The sequence below is a fragment of the Lactuca virosa genome, chromosome 4 (genome assembly GCF_052849685.1).
Source record: "Lactuca virosa cultivar CGN04683 chromosome 4, Lactuca_virosa_CGN04683_v6, whole genome shotgun sequence".
NCBI lineage: Eukaryota > Viridiplantae > Streptophyta > Magnoliopsida > Asterales > Asteraceae > Lactuca > Lactuca virosa.
Window position 1 is genome coordinate 417,734,534 of NC_136429.1, and position 27,036 is coordinate 417,761,569.

Below are 27,036 nucleotides of genomic sequence, written 5' to 3' on the forward strand. Positions count from 1 at the left end.
ATGATAGAGGGTTTTACTAGATGATGCTTAGATAATTCCAATTTTTATCATCGTCTAATAGATGCTTTCACAGTATGATCCCTAATCGGAAAGAATCATTCTCACTCGGTTCGCTGTTTCATGGATAGCAGTCTCTGATCAGGGCTAGCTTCGCCCTTAGAGATTTTCTGAAGTGATTGACTATTTCGGGAGGTGGTTCTACTATCTCTTTAGAGATAGTATTCCTTGGAACACCTAGTAGTCTAGGAATCGCTAGGACATGCTCCACTAGTTTTTCCATTGTGTCTGCTTCCTCAAGTTTGTAGGGAGCGCGTGATCCTGTATAACCCGTCGACTAACACCTAGACTGGTGTCTAGTCCATAATCTCTTTACGACCTGGGTTATAAAGCTTAACGCAACTTGCTGCCTACTTTCCTCAAGTATTCCTGGTCGCGGAGGAAATCATGCGGTTCTTTGTATCCTAGTATTAACTTTGGTGAATACAGACTATCATCTATAGGGCGATGGTAACTTTCTCACATGGCGAGGCACTATCACAACTCTTTCCGACCTAGGCGCTTCTTGTCTGTATCTGGATGAACGAAGTGCTTGAGTAGTGCGGGCATCCCTTGCAGCTACTCTTCCGATGTTACCGAGTTTCTCTATCCAGATTAAATCTAGAGGGCATAAGAATCTGTCACTCAGAACCTCTAATTTCCCCATCCATTCCTCTCAGAGTTTAACCTGTCAGAGCTTTCCAGGTTTCTTGGCCCACTACTGAGATTGCTTAATTTGTGGGATCAGGCGTGAATGGATGGTCGTAGTCAATGTATTGACTCTTACGACTTGAGTTACTTTTCCAGGGTGTCAGCTACCATGTTGGCCTGACCCAGGATGACAACAAATTTCGAATTTGTAGTCATTTTAGTAGCTCAACCCACAATTGTTTTCTTGACTTCGGCTCCTTCCCTATGGGTATATGATGAAGGGCTTTATTTTAAGGTTCGTGGTAGACCTCATACTCGGCTCAAACACTATTACTCAGTGTATATGAGTCGTATAAAATTGAGACTGACAGGATGTTCAGATGTGTGACCCCACCCCAAACCCACAACCAAACAAGGAGCATGGAGTAGGGCGGAAGCACACATCTTAAATCTTATCGACCTAAATTATATACCACTCTAATGCATATACTCAGTAGTAGTAAGTTAATACCATGAGTTCTTTCTCTTGATTCACGAACTAGATCGTGCGGTGCAAGTGGTCTTTCTGGAGGATCTACTGAGTAGGCCTCGGGCGGTTATTGTCTTCCGGAACATCTGCAGTGCCTTTCGCTTCTGGTTTTTAATGTCTAATGGGGTTGGTTAACAGCGCGTAGTACCCCTTTCCTGAGCACTTCTGAAGGTTGAATGAGAGAGACGACCGATGGTTCGCATTAGGTTTTCTATTAGGTTCGAAATGAATTTTATTTGACGCTTAGGATAAGGTGAAAGTTCTTTTTACACAGCACTAGGAATTCTCGCATGGCCGAACCAAGTCGAACCATGGCTGACGGTAGTGTCGAAATTAACAAACATCGACACGATATGGAATGGAGATTGATAGGACCATGTGCTGCGACGTTTTCCTTAACGAGGGAGTAATTTCAATTAGAATTGATATTTTAAGGTTTTCGATTAGCTACTTAAGGTTGAGAAGCGTACCAAAATTCTACCGGGTTCCATGATGTTCCTCTAGGCATTAGGGTTAAACTCCTCCTGCGTCCTTGTCATTTCTTTCAGTTGGGCAGTCCCTCTCGAGATGCCCAATTTCGCCACATAGGTGGCATATTGGACTGGTCCCAACATTGGTGGTTGATGTAATGAACTCAACCGGGGTTCTGCAGTTGCGATCGGTATGCCCCTTCATGTTGCACCTAACACAAAAGGGTTCTCGACAGACTCCATAATGATGGTAGTCACACTTGCTACAGTGGGGAAAGTTTCCTAGGTATGGTCTTCTTGGTGTTGAGATAGGCGGGTTCACAGGGGTATTGTCTACCTTAGCTTGCTGCCCTTCGGAAGGTCCTCGAGCCGAGGTACTCCCTTTCTCGTTCTCAAACTTTCTTTTCAGGGGATTAGATTGGAGTTCTTGGGTGGCTTTACACACCGGTGCTGGTTGCTGATGTCCATTGCTATGATCGGGATTCCAGATAGTGCTCCTGCTAACATTTGCGTTGTTAGCATTCAGGTGAGCCATGACAGCTACTACGGCTGCGGAAACTGCAGCTTGGAATGTAGCTTCATCAATCTGAAGAGTCGGCGTCTTGCTAGCGGGTTGGTTACGTTTCTTTGGAGGCATGGTTTTTCCTACACGATGAGGAACACAAACTGATGAAAAACGATGGTTACCACTAGACATATCTTTCTTTAATATAACAGTCCTAAATTTTTCCCGCGCTTTAAGCTATGGTTCTCTAAGTGTCGACCTACATCCCTATGATGCAGTCTTGGTAACAGGGTAGAAGTAAATGCATCGGAAAGCCATAAAATGGGTGTCGTTTCAACTAAGTTATCTTTATATTGAAGAGGTTCACTCTCCAGCTTTGAAAAGATTCGAAAGGGCTTCGGAACGAAAATTACACAAGAAAAAGATTCATGAAAGTTTAGGGCTAAACACTCTCAATGGAGGTTTTGTGATCCGATCTATTTATATTAATCGCGACAGGAAAGACGGTTTGCCTAACACATAGTGTGAGTAGTGTAACCACTAACTCACTAAGTTGTATTAATTTATGGGTTATTAGTGTGACTTTATAGGCGTAGAACACTTTTCGGGTTTCATACATTGGCTCCTTCTGTTCTCCGTTCACTCTTGACTGGAATAAACGTTGGTTTTCTTCGGGTACTTATATAGGGTTCTCTTCTCCTGTATACATATGTAATTTCTGATCCGCCTTACTTTCGATTATGACTCTGATTGTCATCACTTCATAATGGATGACTGGAATCTCAGAAATTCAGGCGAATTTCCCACCGACGTCCCTAAAAGGTATAGGCACATGGTGATTTAAATAGTCTCATCACTGTACATCTATTTCCTACTTGGAAATCTTTCTCAATGAACCTCTTTTGGGTCTTTATCGGCTCCTTTGCCGATTATTGAAGTAGAATAGGTTTTCTAAAGGGGGCTATCTGAGAATGGGAATGTCTAAAGAATCTTAAGAGATTATTAAAACATTTTACTGGGTGATCCATATCGAGTCCTGCTACAATTACATAGTGTACACAAATCATATATAACTTAGATCTGATAGACCTTCGAATATGTGATACTACTCTATATCCACATCCAAACAAGGAAAAGGAAGTAGAGCGAAACCACACATTCTTAGCCTATGAGATCCTCACTATATATAACCTTGGGAGCATACACTCTGCAATCATAGACCTATCAACAAGGGTCTTTTTAGTTTTCACGCAAGGTTATTTATGGTTCCTAAAATACTCCTATAGTATTTTAAACTTTATGTTCGGCTCTAGCATTCCTATATGTTAAGTTCCAGATTCATTGAAACACCACCATCACTCCTAAACACACGTTAGTCGCATCTCGAATAAATATAGTTGATCAGGCTATATTTATTCCAGCTACGATTACATAACTGTCCAGGTTTGACGGTAATGCTCAACATCCAAAGACTTTTATTCTTGTTCTTCTGGTGATACTTGTTCGGGCTTTTATATTCTGGATGTATTTATACTTTTGTAAAATATGGTTATATTTTAAAGTATAACTCTTGGTCAGAGTGTTTTTATCCCATTGAATTTATAGGTTGTATATCTTTTATGATTTGATATACTGAGTTCACTATAAACAATGCTCTGATACCAATCTGTCACACCCCAAAACCGGAACGGCGGAAACGTTCTGGGGTGGAGGACGTCATGTCAAGTATCACAACACATGCAATATAGTAATCAAAGTACAACAACCATTGCATTAATAGTATAAGTTTTTACATAGGTTACATTTAGCAACAACATCAAAAGTAGATATAGAGAATAACATAAGGTGCAGCTCGGTACAAGGCTGACTTCGCAAAAGCTCCCGGAGTGTACCTGTCTACTGAGGACCTAAGAATACAAGTTATTTTGAAAGAGAGTATCAGCATTTTAATGCTGGTGAGTTCATAAGTATTTTAATGACATTGATATAAATACATGTTTTTCCTCAAAATAATCTCATTAGATGATGGTGATAAAAGTTCATACAGTATTTGAATTCCTTCCAGAAAGTCCTATATTTTCTAAATAAAGTAGTCTTCTACCAAGACTCAACTGTTTCATGTTTAAAAGAATGAGTTTCTCTACTAAAAGCAGTCTTCTACCAAGACCCGACTGTTTTGTGTAAAAAGCATTTTTCCCAAAGGTTACTATCATTATCAAAATGTAGTTTTACACTATCGTTTTATGTCAAAAACGTTCTAAGTTTAATGTATTAGGGAAAATATTATAGCACCGTAGTTTTATATGTAGAAACTACCGTAGTACTAATTACCTTAAGACCATGAATTATAAGGTAAATGTGTAGATACTCGTAACCATACTGATTGACGGAAGTAAACATGACGACCTGTTGGCGTCGAAATGAATGTGACATTTGTCACCCCTTGGCTTGGTCGGTCGGGACTGTAGCTAGTAGTCAGGATGTGGGATGGTCTGTCCCGTATAGATCTATACACACAATGCCCGCTCTCCCTCCAGGAGACTCTGGTTACCAACTCGACAACGGTGAAATCCGCATCATGAGGATGTATCCCGTGTTTTGATTGCTATATACGTTTCTTTTTACTAAAAGTACATGTTTTAGAATATTGATATAGCTAGTTTCTCCTTATAAAAGTTATTGTTGATTTCTAAACTATACCTATTATAGTTTACTTGAGAGGTTATCTAGGTACCTTTGCTACCCAAAGGCGCTGAACTGGAGTAATAGTTTTAATATCTAAATAGATATACATAATATATAACTAGGATTTCAACGACACTCGGACAAATAACCGGATACTCTAAGTCCACAACCAAACAAGGAACAGGAAATAAAGCGGGCTATCAGTCCTAAGTCCTTCAAATCCTACTTATATAACTATATCTATATAGACATGAATCTAACAAGAATATAAGTTTAAAAGACTTTGATAAAAGTTTAGTAATTTAAAAAATAGATTTTAGTATTTTAAAAGAGATTTGAAAACAAGATTTGAAAACCTTTAGCTGGATAAAACAGTTTAACATGCAAAAATCTATTTGCTTGACGGTTATTAATCACATGTGATTGATATAATAACTTAAGAGTTCAACTTGTATTCCTCCCCATAAAAGCATTTAAAATCATTTCAAAGGTTGATTAAGGGGTATGAACTCACCTGCAGTGAGTGATTTGGATGAAAGTGTCGGATAGGATGCTAAGTGTCAAGTGAAGACTTGAACACACACACGGATCCTATTTAACATGTAATGACACATATATGTATCTAATTAGTCATTTAACAACTAATTAATCAAGTAAGAACACTCTAGAACATGGATAACACTTTGATTCAAGTGCTAGGGGTACCAAAGGGTTGCATCTAAAGAGAGTATGGCCTCACATTGGAGTTTACTACTCATATGGTAACACCACATGAGTTTACGGCCAATGGTCACTTCCCCCATGAGTTTACGGCCGTAAACTCATGGTAATTAGTGCCATCTTGTGTTTTAGGGCCTTACAAGTCAAGGTTAAGTATCTTATGATCAAGTCCAAGACTTAGGAAGTAATAGTGGCACAATTGCACCACCTTGTAGAGTTTACGGCCCATGGTCATTTCCCCATGAGTTTACGGCCGTAAACTCATATGTGCTTGATTCTTTTGCTTGTCTAAGGTCCTATACTCCTCAAGGAAGTTATTTAGACTTGGTTCCAAGGCTTTAGAAGGGACTAGGGCTCATAATGGCCTCCTTATTAGGGTTTACGGTTCATGGACCAACTCCTATGGAGTTTACGGTTTAGGGTTTACGGTCCTAGTGGGTTTACGGCCGTAAACCCATGGTAACTACTATCATTTCGTCGTTTAAGGTCTTTAGCTCATGCATGCAAGGTTCTAGTCCCATATCGAAGCCCTAGAAGGTAATGGTGGCACATATGCACCACCTAATGGTGTTTACGGTCCAAGGAGATTGCCTTGGCGGTAAACCCATGTGTTCTTGGGACTTCTTGGTGTTTTTCAATGGTTTAGCAAGTAATCTAAGCACATGACTAGTTAAGAGGGGTGTACTTACTTATAAGAAGCTTGCAAGAGTGTTTAAGGTCCAAGAACACTAGTGTGTGTTCTTGGTATTCTTGGTGAAATGAAGAACACTTGAAGATCTATGAAAAAGAGAAGATTTCATGGATGGAATCATGTATAACTACTAGATGAAGTGTTGTATCAACAAATCAAGAGAAGAAACACTTACATTTTTGGAAAATTTGGAAGAAGATCTTATGATACTTGAGAGAGAATGTGGGTGTTCTTGAGCTAGGAAGGTGAAGAATGAGCCAAAAATGACTAAGTGTCATATTTATACTCTTTAGAGTTTACGGCCGTAAACTCCATGTTTGGGGCCGTAAACTCCAAACTCTTGGAGTTTTGAGACATAAATGATGCACAACAAACTCTAAAGTATACTTCCTATAATTACCTCTTGAAGTATTAGGCTTTAGAACACTCAAAATGACTCCAAACAGCTTAAAAGTTAGCAAAAACAAATCTGACCTCTAATGAGGTGAATGGTTGTACCATATAGAAATTTCGAGTTGTCACATTTTGTCCCAACGCTTTCTCTTGTTGTCGGCCGCTTTGGTTGGCGCGGAGGCAGCCGTTGCAGTTGTTGTTGGAGGGGAAGGAACCTCGTGATCGATCAGCCTTTGGGCCAATTCCTTGGCACTATCAAAGGTCGCATGGTTCGATGCTAGAACGTTCCCTCGATACGGGGGCACCAAACCCCATATGTATCTTTCGATTTTCTTGCTTTCGGTGGGGACCATGTTGGGACATAGAGTCACCAGGTCGCTGAATCTGGCCGTATAAGCCACTATGTCGGAACCCTTCATCTTGAGGTTCCACAGTTCCTCTTCGAGTTTCTGAACCTCGCCCATCGGGCAGTACTCCTTTGTCATTAGGTCCTTCAATGTTTCCCAGCCCATGGCGTTAGCTGTTACCAGTGAGAGTGATTTGACATGGCCATTCCACCATGTCATGGCCCTTTCAGTGAAGGTGCAGGCAGCGAACTTTATCTTGCTTCCTTCAGGGCAAGAGCACATCTCAAAGATTGCTTCAGTTCTCTCGATCCATTGGGACAGCGCAATAATCCCTCCGGTTCCGTTGAAGTACGTTGGTTTGCAGTTGATGAAGTCTTTATAGGTACACTCCCGTGTACGTGGTTGGATTTCACCATGGCTAGAGTTGGTGCCCGTCCCCACTCCACTAACACCACCAGAATTCACTTGAGCCATGGTTGCGGTCACGGCTGCGGTCACAGCTTCCTGAAACATCACCGCATCGAACTGCGGATGGGGTGGTGGTGGTGGAGCTTGATTTACAGGTCTGCCTCTGGTCGGACGCTTGCGAGGCGGCATCTTTTACTGGAAATTTATAGAGATGATGATAATAGTAAGAATCAATTGTAAGCATGATGAGAGTGTTTCATAGACTAAATCACCATAGTCCAACCACTAGATAGAGGCATAACAATAGAGTAGAGAAACACAAGAGTAAGGACTTTCCAACGGATTAGATAACTGCCAATATTACTGGTATTAATGATGTAAATGAGTTCGGGAAAAATGACCTATCAGTAGGTCTTACATCAAACCATAAGAAAAATGTTGACAGCTTAGAAATCCTAGTTAAAGTACTTGAAAGATAGGAATCTTTTATAGACTAGTGCTACATAGGCACAGAAAAGAAAGGCTATTCCTTTACCCAAAAGAAAAGACGAGTCGAAATCTTCTACCGGCGATGGGTATCTCTCGGGCGAACCCTCAGCTCTGCCATCTGGCGTACCACTTCTTGAAGCTGTCGCTCATGTGCCCTCTGACGCACTCGGAGTTCTATGACTTCAGCTCGGGATGCAGTTAGCTGTTGCTGCAGAACCTCATTGGTTCTCCTAGTCCTTTCCATAGCCTCTTCGAGTTGGCGAATACGGAACGTGTTAATTCCAGAATTGGCATCCACTTCCATCACTCGGTCGATGGCTGCTCGACCTTGCTCTACATTCCGAGCAATCCTGCGGACCATTATGGGCAAGACTCAGTCAGCTGAGCCTCCCTCGCTTATGTTGTAAAAGCTTCGGTCTCCGTTGAAGGGTAAGGGCTGACCCTGCTCATCACTCCAACAATTCAAGGTTGTCGCCCACAAGGGGGTGGGGCCTTGAAATGCTAGTCGTGGGTTGAGGTTTGGGATTGGAACCTCTTGGGTCAAGTTGTTGACTTCTGGCTCGGAGTCAGATCCATCCGAAAAACCTTCTGCGAGGTGATCATCCAAAGGAATTGGATGATCCTCTTCTGGCTCATCATCGAGCCACCCACCATTGCCTTGGTTGGGAAAATACGGATCGTCGGGGAGATGGAAGCCAGCCATGCTATCTACGCGAGAAAAGGGGGTATAAGAATCTTATAATAATAGACGTACTAATCTAAATAATTATAAGATGGTCCTTACTAGTTACTTCAACATTTGCGTAGTGCATACCAGTTATATGTAACCAAGGCAGGATAGACCTTCGAATAAGTGACCCTAACACTAAGTCCACAACCAAACAAGGAACAGGAAGTAAAGCAAAGGTCACAGATTCTAAGTCTATGACGCCCTAGTCACATATAACCTTAGTGTATCCACTCAGCAACTATTGTCATACTAATAAAGACCCTTTTAGTTCGCACATAAGTAATTATAGTAACACAGAATACTCCTATAGTATTTTAGGTTTATGTTCTGTTCTAATGTTCTTATTGTAGTAGTGTTGGTAAGTTTTTAGACTTGTTGCAACACCACAACCATTCTTAGGCACATGCTAGTCACTCCTCGGAAAATATAGTTGATCAGGCTATATCCTCCCAGGTTTGACTATATGTCTCTAAGCCTATTTGTGTTGTTCAACAATCGTAATACTTTTGTTCTATCCTAATGACATTGATTTTAGTATGAACGCATGTATGTATACTTAGTTAGATACTTTATTATTTAAAAGAATAAATTCTTGGTCAGAGTGTTTTAATCCCGATGTGTTTATAGTTTGTATATCTTTTATGGATTGATATACTTGATTCACTATAAACAATGCTCTGATACCAATCTGTCACACCCCAAAACCAGAACGGCGGAAACATTCTGGGGTGGAGGACGTCATGTATAGTATCATAACAATGCATAATAGTAAAGACAAGCAACAACATCCATTGCATTAATATAAAAATTAATTACATGTGTGTTCTATTGTAAGTTCAAATGACACCAAAAATGTACAATCAAAATAAGACGAGTTTTGGATCCACTTCGTCCTTCAAAAGCTGCATGGATATATCTGTCTTACTGGTCCCCTGAGAATACAAGTTATTTTGAAAGAGAGTATCAGCATAAAATGCTGGTGAGTTCATAAGTATTTAGTGTCATTGCTTGTATGAGAATGTTTGTAACAACGTAATGTAAGTGTTAGTGAAAAGTTTGTAAAAGTTGCAATTGCATGTACTTCTTAGAAAATCCTATATTTTCTACTGAAATGTAGTCTTCTACCAAGACCTGACTTTTGTACGTTCGTTCATTTGTAAAAGTATGAGTTTTCCTATGTATGACTATCATTATCAAAATATAGTTTTCATTAACATCTATGTGAGAAGATCACAAAGTCAGGGAAAATAATGTTTTACCTCAGTAGTGACACTGCTGACTATAAGTGATAAAATGCAGACTCCAGGTAGTACAGAATGTACAATACACCTCGGGGAGTCTTTCTGCCTTTAATCATTTGTCGGTTAATTAAAGGTTGGAATGTGAACTCGTATGTAACCATGTTGATCGACGACTGAATAATTGATGACTCTCCGGTGTCATATGTAGTGAGGTAACATTTTGTCACCCCTTGGCCTTGTCGGCTGGGACTGTAGCTAGCAGTCGGGGTGTGGGAGTGTCTGCCCCGTATAGATCTATACACACAATTCCCGCTCTCCCTCCAGGAGACTCTGGTTACAAGGTGATACAACGATGTAGTGTCGTATCGAGAAGTAGTATGTCACATCAAGATTATCGTATTCAAATGTTTGTATAGTATGTCATAGTATAGTAATGTTTTATGTGCACTAGTGTGTAGTATATCCTCTTGTATAGTGTATAGTATGTTCTCTTATATAGTGTATAGTATGTATTGTTTCTCATTATAGTATGTATGTAATGACTCGTAACTGCACTGACTCTTGTATGTGTCGTTGTAATAGTAATAGTGGGTAGTGATCTCTTAACTATACCTATTATAGTTAACTAGTATTGTTGTATGTATGCCTTTGCTACCCAAAGGTACTGAACTGAAGTGAAAGCTTTTATATCCTCACACCTATATACGATATATAATTAAGGTTTTAACGACATTCATACAAATAACAAGATACCCTAAGTCCACAACCAAACAAGGAACCGGAAATAAAGTGAGCTTTTAGTCCTAAGTCCTTCAAACCTTACTTATATAAATATATCTGTATAGATATGAGTTTGACGATAATGTAAGTTTAAAAGAGTTTGAGAAAGGATTTAGCATTTAAAAGAGTTTAATAAAATGTTTTGAAGTGTTTGAAATCCATAAGTTTGAAAACAATTTGAAAGTAATAGAAAATCTTCCTGTTTGTTCTAGTTATTAATCACATATGATCAATGCAATAACTAGAATGCTTCAACTTGTATTCGCCCCCATAAATGCATTTAAAATCATTTCAAAGGTTGATTAAGGGGTATGAACTCACCTGTAGTGAGTGGTGCGAATGAAAGATCGGGTTGAAGGATGCTAAGTGTTAAGTGTAGACTTGAGCACAACGGACCCTAATGAGCATATATTGGCAGATATATGAATATAATTAGTCTATATACCACTAATCATGAAAGGAAAACACTCTAGGACTTAGAAAACACTTAGATTAAAGTGTTAGAAGCATCAAAAGCCTTCTGAAGTGGGTGTACGGCCGTACAGGGTCGTGTGCGGCCACCTGGTGTGCTGCCCATTGGGTGTGCGGCCAGGTGTGTGTGGTCAGGGAGTGTGCGGCCGCACACTCCTAGGGAAAATGGTCAAAAACATGTTTTTAAGGTTATATCTTGTATCCCTTAAGTGTGTTTGATCGTTTGCTAGCATACTAGATGAGTTTGAGGCCTTAAAGCACCAAAATAAGGGGTGTACGGCCACATGAGTGTGTGCGGCCGCACACTCCTTGCAAATCGAATTCTGGACTTTTAACAAGGCTCAAATATAGCTAAACACATGTAGGAATAGGGTACTTACAGTGTATAAGTGTATGGGGGTGTTTAGAGCTCAAGAACTTAGTAGGTGTTCTTGGTGTTTTTGAAGAACACTTGAAGATCTAGACAAAAGGAGTAATTTCATGGATGAAATCATGTGTTGTTACTTAGGAAGTGTATTGAATCATCTTAACATAAGGAGAAACACTTACCACTTGATGATCTATAAGAAAATTCGGGTGATAGTTGAGAGAGAAGTGTGTTCTTGGATTAGGAGTGTGAAAAGAGTCTAAGGAAGGATGAGTTCTATTATATACATTCGTGTATGCTGCCGGAGGAGGGGTGTGCGGCCGCACACCCAGGTGTACGGCCGTACACTCCTTGAGTTGGAGTGTTTGGCCACTTTTTGTGTCGGGTGAGCTTGCGGAACACAAATCCGAACTTCTAACTTACATCTACTAGGTTTAGAACACCCAAATGACTCAAAACAAAGCTAGAAAATAGTAAAAACGAGTCTAACTTTAATTGTTTTGAATAATAGCTCTAGATGAAAATTGCGGGTTGTCACAATTGAGGGAAAGTGGATTCGAACTAACATAAGTGATTTTAATATTTGATTGAATAAGTTGTTGAGAATTTAAGTTTGTCTAAACATGCAAAATTAGATAAAAACCATTTTACTTTTGCTTAGAATATTAGGTTAATTTAATAGTAAGTAGGTTAAATAATTAATTCCGTTCCCTGAGATCGATACCCGACTTTTGTGCTATACTATTTGCGAAAGGGTACACTGCCCTGGGTCGAACAGTTAGTAGGATAGTAGGTAAAATTAGGTGTAGCTATTAGGACACATCAATTTTTTGGCTCCGTTGTCGGGGAGCGGCTTATTTGATTGTTAATTTATTTGCTTTAGGTTAATCGATCCTTTTTCTGGGGTAAAACCTGCAAAAAGTTAAGTTTATGCATTATTTTTTATTTTAGTACTGAACTCACGACGTGGGCCTTAAGCTCACGACGTGAGCTCAGTCATTTATGTTTTCTTTCGTTTTTCGTTTTTGTTTAGATTTTCTGCGACAACACGACATGGTGCCCTTTACCACGTCGTGGTAAGCAGTTAGCAAGCATGTTTATTTAGTTTTTGTTCAGTTTTACATTTTTTTTGTTTTTGTTGCAGTAGTTCATGACCCGAGGATCCAACACACCTTTGATACCACCGCTTGAAGATGAGTCAACCCTTCACAAAAAGACGGATAAAAACGTATGAGAGGCCAACCCGCCAAAGAAGTCACCTTTCAAAGACCTCAAATCAGTTTTTGGAAAAAAGAAAGGAAAGAACATGGGTAAGTCAAGCAGCCAAAAGAAAGACAAAAACAAGATTGAAAGCTTTGAGCAAAATCCTAATCCACAAGATTCCGATTACGAGACCGAACCCAAATTCAAATTAGAAAATAGTGAACCCGAAGACGAGCTGAAAAGCAATATGGCGGACATTTCTGACATGACAATGGAGGCGTATAAGAAGAGAATCCGAGAGGACACCGATCCCGGTCTAGTGCAGCCCGCGATTCCAGCCACTGCCACATTCAAGCTGAAGGGACACATTCTGTCCGCACTAAACGAAGTACCATTTTCTGTGAAGGACCATGAGGATGCTTACAAGCACCTAGATGAAGTCAATGACATTGCTGACTACTTTAACATCCCAAATGTTCCATGCACTATAGTTTTGCTAAGAATGCTACCGGTCACTTTCAAGGGAGCTACAAAATATTGGTTAAAAGCACTTCCACCCGGTGCAAGTACTACTTGGGCGCGGATGTGTGAGCAATTTTTGGAACACTTTTTCCCACCTTCAAAGTTTGCTAAACTCAAGAAATCTATAGAAAATTTCGGGCAACAACTGGGGGAGTTACTGTACGAAGCATGGGAACGATACAAGGGGTTGATAAGGAATTGCCCCCAAAATGACTTTAATGAGTAACAAGAAGTGTCTATCTTTTATGACGGGGTTAATTTCATGACAAGGAAACTCCTTGATTCTTAAGGACCATTGACTAAGAAAAATCTGGCTGAAATCAAGGAACTAATTGATGAATTATCCAAGCATTCTCGTGAGTACCATAATCCTAGACATGATGGGGCAAAAGGAATAGGTAGTGGAACTTTGAAGACATGGCTACTGTTCTAGCTATGCTTAACACTATGTACTGAAGGATGAAAAAGATGGACCAGTTAATACATGCTATTAGAGTTGGTTGTGAAAGATGTAATGGTGCACACTTGACAAAAGATTGCCACTTGGATGATAATGGAAATAAGAAGGTGCAAGTTTGCTACTCGAGTGGAGATAATTATGATGAAGATTGGAGGAAACCAAAGAAGGAGTGGTTACCTATGAAGAATATAAGAAGCATAAAGAACAAAAATATAGAAAACTGGACGAGCCTTCTACCAAAAAGAACAACCATCTCCTGAAAAGAACGTTGATCTTGAGTCCATGCTAGCACGATTTATGGACGCTTCAGAGAAAAGACACGATGAGACCGATGCGGTGATAAGGGAACATCAAAATCTAATGCGGGAACAACAAGCTTTGCTAAGGAATCACCAAGCATCGATCCAAAATATCGAAGCCCAACTAGGTCAACTAACCACTTTTGTAAATGAAAAATTATCTCCAAAGATTACCGAGAAAAAGCCTCAACCACATGTTATGGTTCTAAAAACTGAAGAGGATACCATCTTTGAGTTCTTTGAAGCACTTGAAGTCGATCCACATCAGTCCGGACGAAAGCCAAAGAAGTCAAAAATAGAAGAAAATAATATTGTTGAGACTTCTAATCCATGACGCGGGGATTCAAACTCCACGACGTGGGGTGAGTCTGAACAGAAAAATTTTCGTGATGTTCAAACTTATCGTCCTCCTTTACTATTTCCATATCGAGCTCATATTCACCCACTGGAGCAGGAACACTTGAAGTTTATGAAGCAAGTGAAGGGTATTTCAATAAATCTATACTCCTTTTATTGAAGCATTGTCTCAAGTTCCTGAATATGCAAAGTTTTTTGTAAGATTTATTAGACACTTGTCAGAAGTTAGAAAAGAATTCTAAGGTGATACTTAGTGAGGATCAATTGTAACATAGTTCTATAATCACTAAGATGATCATAAAACACGATACTAAAGGAATATCCTTTCCCTTTAGATTAGAGACACTTTTATCTTTCTGCCTAATAGATTCTTCATCTTCGTTCTGTTATTCTTTGAAACTTTTCAAAGAATCAAAATTACACTTAATTTTATAAGTATAACCATATTTACTGAACCATTAGTAAATCATGACGAATAGACTTATCGTCCTTTATGGTGGATCTAACCAGTTTACATCAATGTGAACTAGATCCTTTAGTCCTTCACTTGACTCACATATACATGTGAACAAGGAATTAGTCCTAATCTCCCAAGGATCAACATTCTCATATTTCACACAATTCAACTGTATGACTCCAAATTTCTGTCCAATTGAAACTTGGGTGATGAGAATCCTTCCTTACTTGGTAAATTATAACACTACCACAAGAGATATAACTAAGAATCAAATCAATTTTCAACATTGCTAATAATAGAAATATAAACACCAATTTTCATAAATGCCATTGCAAGTAATAATAAAGAAAATAAGATAAAACCAAAATTTACTTTATTGATAATGTGCAGAAAACTTGTCCTTACAATGCAAATACACATGAAAACTATGTTTCTAAATGTTCCTAAGCAATCTATCATAACTCATATGTAGCAGCTCAAGAATCTTATCATCGAACCATGCGACCGAAATCCATCTCTCACGATCAAACTCAACTTACTCCTCTTTTAAGCTTCCTTCATTCTCTTCGATCCTAAAAAACATCAAAATGTGATTATCAAATCATGTAATAAGAATCTATAAATAGGAACTTAATAGAGTTAGATGGTGGATGTACCTGAAGTAAAGTCATACAATTTGACTTCACTATCTATAAGGTCTCTTAGGTAATCTGGGCAGCTTCACTTCCAATGTACCTTCAATTGGCAATAGAAACATATGGACTCTTCAGAAATGGCACATGGGACTATCTCAGAATCAGCCTCTCTCTTTACCATACGGTCAAATGGTTTGACCTTGGCTGATCCCTTTCCATTGGGAAGAGAAACCTTTTCTGGACTTCCAATGTTACCATTGTCAATGTCCATGGAAGTTTGGGAGATTGATCCTCCAAGAAAATTTGCTTAAACAGTGCGCCAAAGCATTTCTACTTCAACAACAATTAGCAAATATGTTAGAATGATTAGGGTCACGTCGTAATCAGTCATGTAGTAGTCCTTAAGGAAATGAATTTATGACTCGGGAAGCGAGTGCAGAACCAAATCAACAGCTAGCTCCCTTGTGAAAACGACACCTAACATTCCCAATCTGTCAATGAGCGACCTCATCTTGAGGACGTGTGCATACACAGAATTCCCATCTTGGTGTATGCATGCCAATAGGGCTTGAGTAACCTTGATCTTTTCAAGTTCACGAAAACGTGGGTCAGGGAGAATCACAAGAGGAGGTGGAGGAAAAACATGATTTCTAGTTCCACCAATGCACGAAGAAGGGAACGATCTTTCACCTTGATCAGCACGTAGAAAATCATCTTCAGAAGGAAAGCTTCTTCTAGAAGGATGTAGAATACCATAGTTGTCTGAACTTGACATCTATAAAGGGAGAAAATTCAAGTTAGTTGATTTAAATCCTTAATATAACACCCAAAATGAAATATTAAGGCTAGGACCCAACACAATAATTTACAATTCAGAAGAGGGATGCCATAATCCAATTGAAATTTATTTGAAGGTAGGTAAATGTCGATTTACCAATTCCACCATGAAAACGAAATTAAAATTGAATTAGGTTTTAGATGAAATTCCTAGATCTTTTAGGATTCATCAAACTATTCAATGGCATGTTCAATCTCGATTATGCCCTTCAAGTTTGTGACTGGGATAACGATGATCAAAACAAGGTGTGAATAACCATGTAAATTAGCTTGGTACTCTCGATGTCATTTACCACCTAATCAATGTGCCGGTTAAACACACACGATCCATTGATCAATGATAATTTACGAGCTACCCATTGCCAACAACTGTTAGTCCAAGTTAGTGTGCCGGTTTTCTACACACGCTCCACTAAGGACTTGACAAAGTGCAATGTGCAATTTCATGGATTAGCATCAAATTCACATTTTCCTAAAGTAACTAAGAATGGGAATTTATAAAAGAGTTTAGTTACTTTATAACTCATTATACTTTTAATGAGAGTTTAAGTCTTATCCTACCCATTTGGCTAACGGCCCTCCACTAGTCAAGAGTGCGGTGGGTAAGAATGGATACCCAATGGCTTTATAAAAGAGTTTAGTTACTTTATAACTCATTATACTTTTAATGAGAGTTTAAGTCTTATCCTACCCATTTGGCTAACGGCCCTCCACTAGTTACTAAGGTTTAATCTTTTAATAAATTAAACTTTTAATTTAATTAAATTTAAACCATACATGGATTTATTAATTGTCTTTTAATTAATCTTTTAATTAAGTTATTAATAAAATCCATAGGATATCTTCTAGTGTCTTTCATTTAAATTTCCAAAATTAAACTTTTAATTTCAAATTTAAATTACGAAACAAAAGGGGTGTCTTTTAAAACTATTCAAAATACAAGGTTAAATTTTAAATAGGAAAATAATCTTATCATTATCCAAATTTAACCAAATCCTTTAATTATGATAAGGATATCATATTACTTTTCAAAAAATTCAGTTTTGGGCATTAAAAACGAATTAAGGCAATTATTGTAATCAAAACGAAGATATCAAAATTGAAAAATCAGGGATTTGGCGAGTCAACTCGTCGAGTCAGGCAATGAACTCGTCGAGTTGCCCCACCTCGTTGAGTTCCTCATAGAACTCGTCGAGTTCAGAAGACAGAATGCAAATTCTGTTTGCTTCAGCTTTGGACAATTCACAAAAGCATCAAATGCAATTGAAAAACATCCTAGGCTCCGATACCACTGATGGGTTTTGAGCATAACAACATCCTATGTGATCATGCAACCTTAATTACTTTGGATCTATGTTTTTCACTAATTGAACATGCAAATTGAATACCAAAGCAATAACCCTAGCAACTAGCATGCAAAACAAATGTCATGTATAAATTAGGGTTAGAAGATTACCTTACTTGTTATGTAGTAATAACAAGAACAACCTTAATGATCCTTGAATCTTGAAAGATTAGTGCCCCAAATGTTGCACCTCTAATGGATCACAAACACTCTATGCAAGAGGATGAGTGGAGAGACAAGGAAAATCATCTAGGGTTAGGTTTAACACTCATAAGGCCGAAATTATGGCTTGGGGGTTTATATAGGGCCAGGTTGCTTAAACTTGAAGTTGGACTTAAATAAGGAAACCGTAGTTCCCATCCAAAACCCTAAGCAGCCCATGGACCTCCTTAAGGAACCCCTTGGACGAAATATTATAGGGCCACCCTATAAATTTCGTCCACTCCTTTCCAAGGAGTCCTTAAGACCAATTTCAAAACTATCAATGATTTGCAAAACAACCCCTCCATTATTAATCAGTTCCTTTAATCCCAAAATTAATCCCAGACTAATTTATGATTAATTACTAATTAATAATATGATTTCCAATTAATACATTATTTTTATAATATATTAATAAATCAATTATTCCAATTTATTATTCCAAATAATAAATTCAACTCTCTCTCCATTAGTCATCCTGTCAAGTTGCATGAGTGAAGGCAACCCAAAAGGACCATGCTACTATCAAATCAAGTACATACTAATTATAGTTATGGGCTTAGACACCTAATCCAATAACATGTCCTTATCAAGGATCTAATCATGAACGCTTTCAATATTTAGCTATCCAACCCTAATGGAGCTGCTAACTATTGCCCTGATACTTGGAAAACTATCAAGTAACTGAAAATAGTAGTAATAATAGGACATATTCCAACCCAATGTCAACCGAGGCTAGTCTTGAGGTAATTGAGTTGTGTTTATTCACATGAATTTTCACAGAGCTACCCTTTCACATTCATATTCCATAGCCAAAGAATCAAGTGGACCTTGTTTACAGTAGATGATGTTTCATACATTTTAGAAAATGATCGTATCAAATTGTGGGTTGTCTCTACGCTGGTAAGGTTGGATGCACATGCTTCGCCATCAATAATTTTAGCACTCCAAGTGCATTTTGGTCCAGGTGATGTTGATGTTCTTACGATATATATGAGGTATTCAACCCACTATGATGGTAGATATAATTTTTTTACTAGAGATTGCCAAGGACCACTAGAGAGCACGATAAGATTTAGGTGGATGTGGATCTATTGGCGAAATCTACACACTTCCTTCCCATTCGAGAAGATTACCGAATGGAAAATCTTGCCCATATTTATATAGACGAAATCGTAGTACGTGATGGTGTACCTATTTCCATTATTTTGGATAGTAATAGTTTCCTGGATAAAGATAGCCTCCTTATGTCACAAATATGGTAGTCACTTCAGAAAGACTTGGTATATGATTAAACATAAGTACTACCTACCATCCTCAGATGTATGTAAAAGAGAACAAACTATCCACACTTTGGAAGACATACTCCGAGCCCATATGATCAGTTTTAGAGGTAGTTGGAATACCCTTTTACGAATAGTTAAAATTTTCTTATAATATAAACTATCACGCCAGTGTTAAATGTGCTCCCTTATGAAGCAATGTACGGGCTTAAGTGTCGATCACCATTTTGTTGGCTGGAAATTGGCGATAGCAATTAATGAGGCTTGATATAGTTCAAGAAAGCACCAATAAAATCATGATAATACATGATAGACGGGAAGGTGTTGGTGATCATTAGAAGAGCTATGTCGATGAGCGTAGGAAACCCTTGGAATTTTAAGTGCGAGACAAGGAACTCTTAAAAGTATCGCCATGGAAAGGAGTTGTACGCTTTGTAAAAAGAGGCAAACTAAGTCATCGCTATATAGGACCCTTTAAGATTCTCGAAAAGATCCGTCCAGTGACATATAAGCTCAAGATACCAGAAGAACTAAGTGCGATACACGTCACATTCCATGTGGCAAACATCAAAATGTGCTTGGCAGAGGAATCCCTACACGTACCTCTCGAGGACCTCCAAATTAATAATTGACTAAAATTCGTGGATGAACCCATAGAAATCATCAATCGAGAAATTATTCAGCTTAAACAAAGCAGAATCCCGATTGTGAAAGTTCGTTGGAATTCTAAGCGTTGAGTTTACATGCGAACATGAGGACTTCATGAAGAACAAATATCCTCAACTATTTGCTACATATGAACCAGTGGTACCGCCAGTTGAATTTAAGGACAAAATTCTCACAACTATGGGAGACCGTGACATCCGTCAAAACTCAGGTTATCACTCGTCTAGAACCTCAACATTTTCATGTGTGCGCATAACCTGGCTTTAGATGCAACAAGTTGAACTAGATCGCGATTTAATAGATCTCTCAGAACAAGTAGTGTAACTTATCTTGTACTAAGCAGTCACATTGATAGGTGAATACGCCAACTAGCTTTTAAAGTGCCAAAGTTGAATCTCAAAACTAAATACAAAAACCAGTTCGGAAGATCAAAGCTCATGGGTAAGTAGAATACCCTAATTTCTTAATCGGAACATATTAGGTGCTTAACTAGTTTGATAACTTATCAAACTAAATTTAATTAAATCATAATTTGATTTAATTTCAAGTTGGAAATAATATCCACACATCATAATTTGAATTTTGAGCCAAATATTAAATCCACGGTTTGTCTAATACCATATTCATATGTTATGAACCTTTATTTCATTTATTTGTAATATAAAAAAAATTCAATTTTATAAAAATCCAATCATAAGTTATCATTTTTATAACTTAATTCAAGATAATTCAAGTTTATGAACTTAACTCTAAAAAAAATACTACAAAAAAAAAAAAAAAAAAAAAACTCTTGGAAGTTTATGAAAATACTTAGAGTTTTTATAAAAGTTAAAGCCAAATTTTTATAAAACTTAAGGGAAGGCTTTAAGAGGGTATTGTCACTATTGTGAGACTTGTGCTAACACTTCTAAGTGTACAATATGAGCTCCTAATGAGCCATGAAGTGTTAGAATGAAAACTCCCCAAGTATATGAAACATGTCCCAGTTCTCTTCAAGTATGTGAAATCTCTCCCAATTCTCTCCAAGTATGCGAAATCTCTCCAAGAATAGTGAATCCCTCCTAAATCTCTCCAAGTATGCTAAATCTCTCCAAGAATAGTAAATCTCTCCCAAATCTCTCTAAGTATGCGAAATCTCTCCAAGAATAGTGAATCTCTCCCAAATCTCTCCAAGTATGCAAAATCTCTCCAAGAATAGTGAATCTCTCCCAAAATCTCTCCAAGTATGCTAAATCTCTCCAAGAATAGTGAATCTCTCCCAAATCTCTCCATGTAGGTGAAATCTCTCCAAGTATAGTGAATCTCTCCCAAATCTCTCCAAGTATGTGAAATCTCTCCCAAATCTCTCCCATGAGCGAAATCTCTCCAAATATGTGAAATCTCTCCCAAATCTCTCCACGTATCTCAAATCTCTCTAAGCACCTTCCTTAGTCGAAAACAGCTCAAAACCGGAAGAGGAAACTCAAAAGGACCCTCTTGGTCCGGAACCCTCTTAGTCCGGACACCTTCTAAGAAACCAAGAAGGTTCTCACCTTCGGAACACGACCTCCTTATTACTCCGGAAGGTTTGACTCCGGAAGGAGTAAGCTCCGGAAGGACTTCGCTTGCAGCTCCTGACCTCGCGCCTGACTCCGGATCCGAGAAGAGCACTCCGGAACCTCCTTGCCAACCACTTCGGAATCTCGCAGGATTAACCCTCCCCTCCGGAATTTGATCTAAAGCTTCGGAATTCACCATAGAGCTCCGGATTTCGCCTTTTAGCTCCGGATTTTCGTCATTTTCGGACTTTTTCACCATTTTAAGGTATTTTGAGGTCGGGAATCACACCAAACTCGTGTTTTTCTTAACTGAGACCCCTAATACCCTTATTTTATGCTAAAATTAATTAATTTAAGCATATTTTTCATAAAAATAAATGTTTGGGATTTAGGAAAGATGGACGAAGGGATTGACTATGTGATTTGATGAAATTCCTCATTTCCCATACAAATCTCAGTTAAACACAAAATATCCATGGATAACCAAGCATCGTACACCGATCCTCCAAGCAAGTGTCATATCACTCTTATCCCTCCACTTAGAATACGTGAACTCCTGTTCTTCCTTTTCCCCACTTCTCATTTTTCACCTCCAGCAAACTTCTAAGAGTGCTCTCAACTCCTTCAAGCTTCAAGTTCATCTCTTCAAGAGAAATTCCCAGAATTCTTGGGTGAGTATTTTATCCTCTTTAAAACAATTATTCTTCACATTATTCTAAGATTTCATCATATTTACACATGAAAATTATTCTTAGAATACTCTAGAGATTTAAGAATCATTCAAGTTTGGAGCTTGGAAACTTCCTCATCACTCTTCGAATCACCCAACAAACAAACCAAGGTGAGCTTCATACCCCACCTTTTCAATATTTTAATGTTTTTGGGGGAGAGTACAAGTCAAATCTTGCCTAAATACTTGAATAATTGCTTATACGTATGTTTGTATGTGTGTGTGAAATATTATTAAATTAATATTTTAGTAATATACTCATGAACGTAAGAATTCTCAATTTCATAAAGAACAGATGATACTTTGTACAAAAGAGCCTCCCAATTATTGGGTGTGTCCAACTTAACCCCTTTATCCATGCTCTCATGTCTAGAGATATAAGTTATAAAAAGGGATCTTGATAAGTGGACACCATTCTAGTAATTTTCGAAAAAGGAAACTTTGTGACTATTTTGCAAACCATCAGGGGGTATTTTGTAAATATTCAATATAAAAGTCTGCGTCAAGAAAATACACAAATAGAGCCTTTATGACAGAAATATTTGCATGTCATAAACTGCTGTCGTAAAACCTCCAACAACTTAAGTAATGTTCTATATGTCACAAAACAGAAAATGCGTGTCATAACCGCCAGTTATAAATTTATACAAATTATAACTTCACACTTTTTCCCTTGACTAAAATGACTTACTTTTCAATAAACAAAAAGGAACGAACACGAGCCCCTAGTTAACGAGCACAATCAACGATATGGAACGAGAACGATATTCTTATTCAACAAGTACGGATTTCATTATTTATCTAACAAATAATGGATCTCTAACGATTGCTCAAAAGGTTGTTAATATTCTAGTCAGACAAATCTCAAAAGTACCTAAATATAAAAATATTAGTGTACGTCTAAGTCCTGTAAGCAGTTATAGCCAGAGTCTCCTAGAGGGAGAGCGGGAATTTGTGTATAGATCTATACGGGGTTGACACCCCGCACCTTCGTTGTTCGCTACAGCTAGACAGGCCAGTCTAGGGTGACAAATGTCTTTTCCAAACCGAGGGCGCCTGAGAAACGCCAAAACAGACACTTCGTCAGATTAGTATGGTTATAACGACTCACTAGAATATGTTATGTCATCTAGAAATTTATGTAAGGAAAAACCTCATAAATAAATTTTTGGCACGTTGTGTTGACCGTCCTATACATGATAAGTGATGGTCCGTATTTGTTGCGTTGACTGTCCTTTTTCATCGCGTAGAATGTCCACAATTGCCATGTTGATTCTTTCTCCTAACAAGTATAGAGTCGTAATACTGCTATTTTTACAAATTAAAAAGTGTAGGACTCTATGGAAAACGTTTGTAAACGATTTTGAAAACGATAAATTAACCCACACATATACATAGTTGGAACTAGAACTTACGAATATTTTATAGCAGAAAATATAGGATTTTCTGGAGAAAATGATTTTCTACGATTTCGATAATGATGAACTAGAACGCACACTCAATTTTACTCGATAAGAGGAACACGATTTTCAACCATATTCTCTTTTTGAAAATAAGGGACTTTTCTGGAAACGGTTGACTATTACTATTCAAAAGAACTATTCTCGTACACAGCTCGCTTTTACAAATCACACTACTTTTCAAAATCACTCCTTATAAGGGTGAATAAAAGTAATGACATACACACATATATCCATGATTTTCAAGGCAAGACTCTAAACGATTTCATAGAAAATATCTGATTTTTTGAAAGTACAATGAGAACGATTCTAAACAAGTGTGAATGATTTTATACAAAAATGCTTATGAACTCACCAACTTTTTAGTTGACGCTTTTCAAAACGACTTATATTCTCAGGGATCTAGTAAGCAGGTAACAAGGGACACGGATGCAAGACTTTTAGCTGTAGCTTGTATTTTTTTCTGCTTATGTCTCTTTTATGTAATTCGAAGAAACAAATACAATATGTAAACAATGTAAGTTTGTTATCTCAATGTATGATGTTTGGATTGCTCTGTTTCATTTATATTCAATTGTTATGATACTGCACAATGAAGTCACCCGCCTCCGGACGTTTCCGCCGTCTGGTCCGGGGGTGTGACAGATTGGTATGAGAGCATTGTTTATAGTGAACTGGTTTATTTAGCCATACAAGATATACAACTATAAATACAATGGGACTAAAACACACTCTGCTTAAAAGTATACTTTAAAAAGATAAGTATTTTATAAAAGTATACATATCTACTAACACAGTATCATAACGAGAAGAAAACAAAAGTAACTAAAGGTTGAATGCTACAGTCAAACCTAGGCAATATGTAATCATATCAGGGATAAATATGGCCTGATCAACTATATTTATTTGAGATATGACCAACATGTGCTTGGGAGTGACGGTGGTGTTGCAACAAACCTAAAACCTACTAACCATGAGTACAAGAGAATACTAGAATCGAACATCAAGTTTAAAATACTATAGGAGTATTTTAGGACACTATAAACCCCTCCCACACCTAAACTTTCCCCGTACATCTCGTACCTCGATTCTCGCACAAACAAGTAATTGAAATTCCTCGCCAAGACTTCTACTACCTTGTCACGGTAAATTATAGATAGGGCAAGGAGAGACCAGAAGAAGTCCATGAGGAAAAATCCAGAAGTGAATCCTAAGGAATACCAAGAGATGAATTGTGAAAGGGAGGATTCCGATTAAAACCCCAGCAAGGATAAAAGCGTCGAGGAAACCCTTGGCGAAGCTCTACCCAATTGATAGTAGATCAGAGACCCTTTCACCTTTCTCTTCCGAGATACATAAACACCCCATATAGGTACTCCTGGAATAGACATACCTAGAAACAAAACGATACCCATGCAAAAACAAGTTGAGAAATTGGCTCCTATCCAATTTAGGACGCACCTCCACAAAAGACAACCCGATCCACAATCGACATGCACCGAATTCCGATAGCCAACTCCCTCACAAATCAAGCATCACCTCCGTATGGGCCACGAGTAACCCGAATTGACTCCCGACTTCCAACTCTCTTTCATAGAGTAGTGGAGACCATAGACAAAGCCCAATATATAGCAATGTAAATCCAATCCCCCACAAGTAACAAGAGCACCATTCCAGATGCCTTACGAAACCCACAAGTAAAACTAGAAAACTAGACAGTGGTCATTTGGAGACCACAACTCATAGCAATCAAGGCTAGGACAGCCTTAGTTGCGTAAGGAACACAAAAGGGCACTCATAATATAAGTGAAATGGCCAAGCACTTTGTGCGCCAAAAGAGGATCACCACACTACTCGCCTTAGGTTCATAATGCCCTTAATCGCAACCAGTAGTAGTAAATCAAGAGGAGTACATCCCCAAAAAAAATCCATACAACCGAATCCGTTAACTATAGTGCTAGCTATGTGCTATTTTGACGGAATTTACGTCAGACAATACATGTTCCCACTCGATACCATAACTGCATCATGGGGATGTAGGTTGACACCATTAGCACCAGTACGTTAATACTATATGAGTAAACTCCATGGAAACAAGCTACAAGTACTTACGAGCTCAATTTTCATGTGCAACAGGGTCATGTCTTACCATGGAGATAACCAGTACCCTAACGATGCACCGGCCTTACGGATAGACTCTACCAAATTCCAAGCCACTGTAACAGCTGCCGTAGCAGCCGACATGGCATACTTCAATGCCAACAGCACGAACGAAAACGGAAGCAGTATCGATAAATTCAATCGTAACAACAACCAGGGAAACCAACGAAAAACAACTCGCTAATGCACCCTAAAACCTAAACCTAAGCTCAAGAAACGAAAGTTTGGAAACGAAAAAGGAGGCAGTTCGACACAGAGGCCTACCAAAAGACAACAAGTGGGATCAGTCCCTACCCCCACTAACCCTACTCCTCCCCCATCGAGACCATCATACTTTGGGAACAATCCACCTTGCAACAAGTGTAAATACCATCATTGGGTAGCCTGCCAGACATTTCGTTGCAAAAGGTGCAATAAGATAGGGCACACCTCCCGCTACTGTAGGGCCCCAGCCCCATGTGTTTCCTCAACCCGCAAGCCAGAAGTAAGCGCAGTTTGCCACAAGTGCGGTGCAACAGGACATCTCAAGAGAGATTGTCCAACAGAGATGACTAACGAAGGAGTCGACAACTAGACAGGAGTCGACGACAAGGAACCCTACCACAGTTTTTGGTACGTTCCACGATAAACTTAAGCATCGAATTATCACAAAAAGTTTTTGTCAATTAAAAAACATAATCCAAAAACTATTGTCTCGTTAGAGCAAATCCTGTAAATTACGGGAAGCTAGGAATCCTTACGAATGAACCACGATGGTCCCATATGAACGTTAGTATCACCTATGATTAGGATTCCGCAAACTAAGAACGTACGATTCCGCCTTACTTTCTGTCCCTGGGCTAAATAGCGATTAGGACAGAACCCCACAGTCAACCACCTCTAAAGATCCTAAGTATGTACGGTTTGGTCACATCCATCTATAGTGGAAGGACCTGGCAGAATTCGGATTACGAATTCCTTTGCCTTATAAAAGCACCCTCGTGTCACTAGAACACCTAACGAGCAGAAACAAGATAGACCCAATGGTAACAACGAAAACAAAACTAGCAACGATAAGAACATGAACATAGAACACCCTGTCATTCCTAGCAACCGGTGCTCCTCGAATCGACGTAACAACAAGAAGTCCAACGCCATCAATCGGCACGGACAGTCTTGATCCTCACCTTACAAACCTCGAGCTCTGCCAATATACTTTCGCCCTACTCCACCGGGTAACAAAACTCTTTCAGCCGGTAACGGCAAATCCCTAGCAACCAGACGCCTAAGTCCTGGTGTAAGAATTGCCACACGCTTTTCCCTAGCCCCGATAAAGATTTAAAAATGAAGGAGCAAAAGGCATTAAGGGAATCCGAAAAGGTTTCCAACCT

General features: G+C 38.6%; 1 non-coding gene across 1 annotated transcript; it reads right to left on the bottom strand.

Annotated features, from left to right (window-relative positions):
- Positions 1-13,347: 13,347 nt before the first annotated feature.
- LOC145110379 (small nucleolar RNA R71) lies at positions 13,348-13,454 on the bottom strand. The gene has a single exon (XR_013709759.1). It is a non-coding gene; the product is annotated as a small nucleolar RNA R71 (small nucleolar RNA).
- Positions 13,455-27,036: the final 13,582 nt, after the last annotated feature.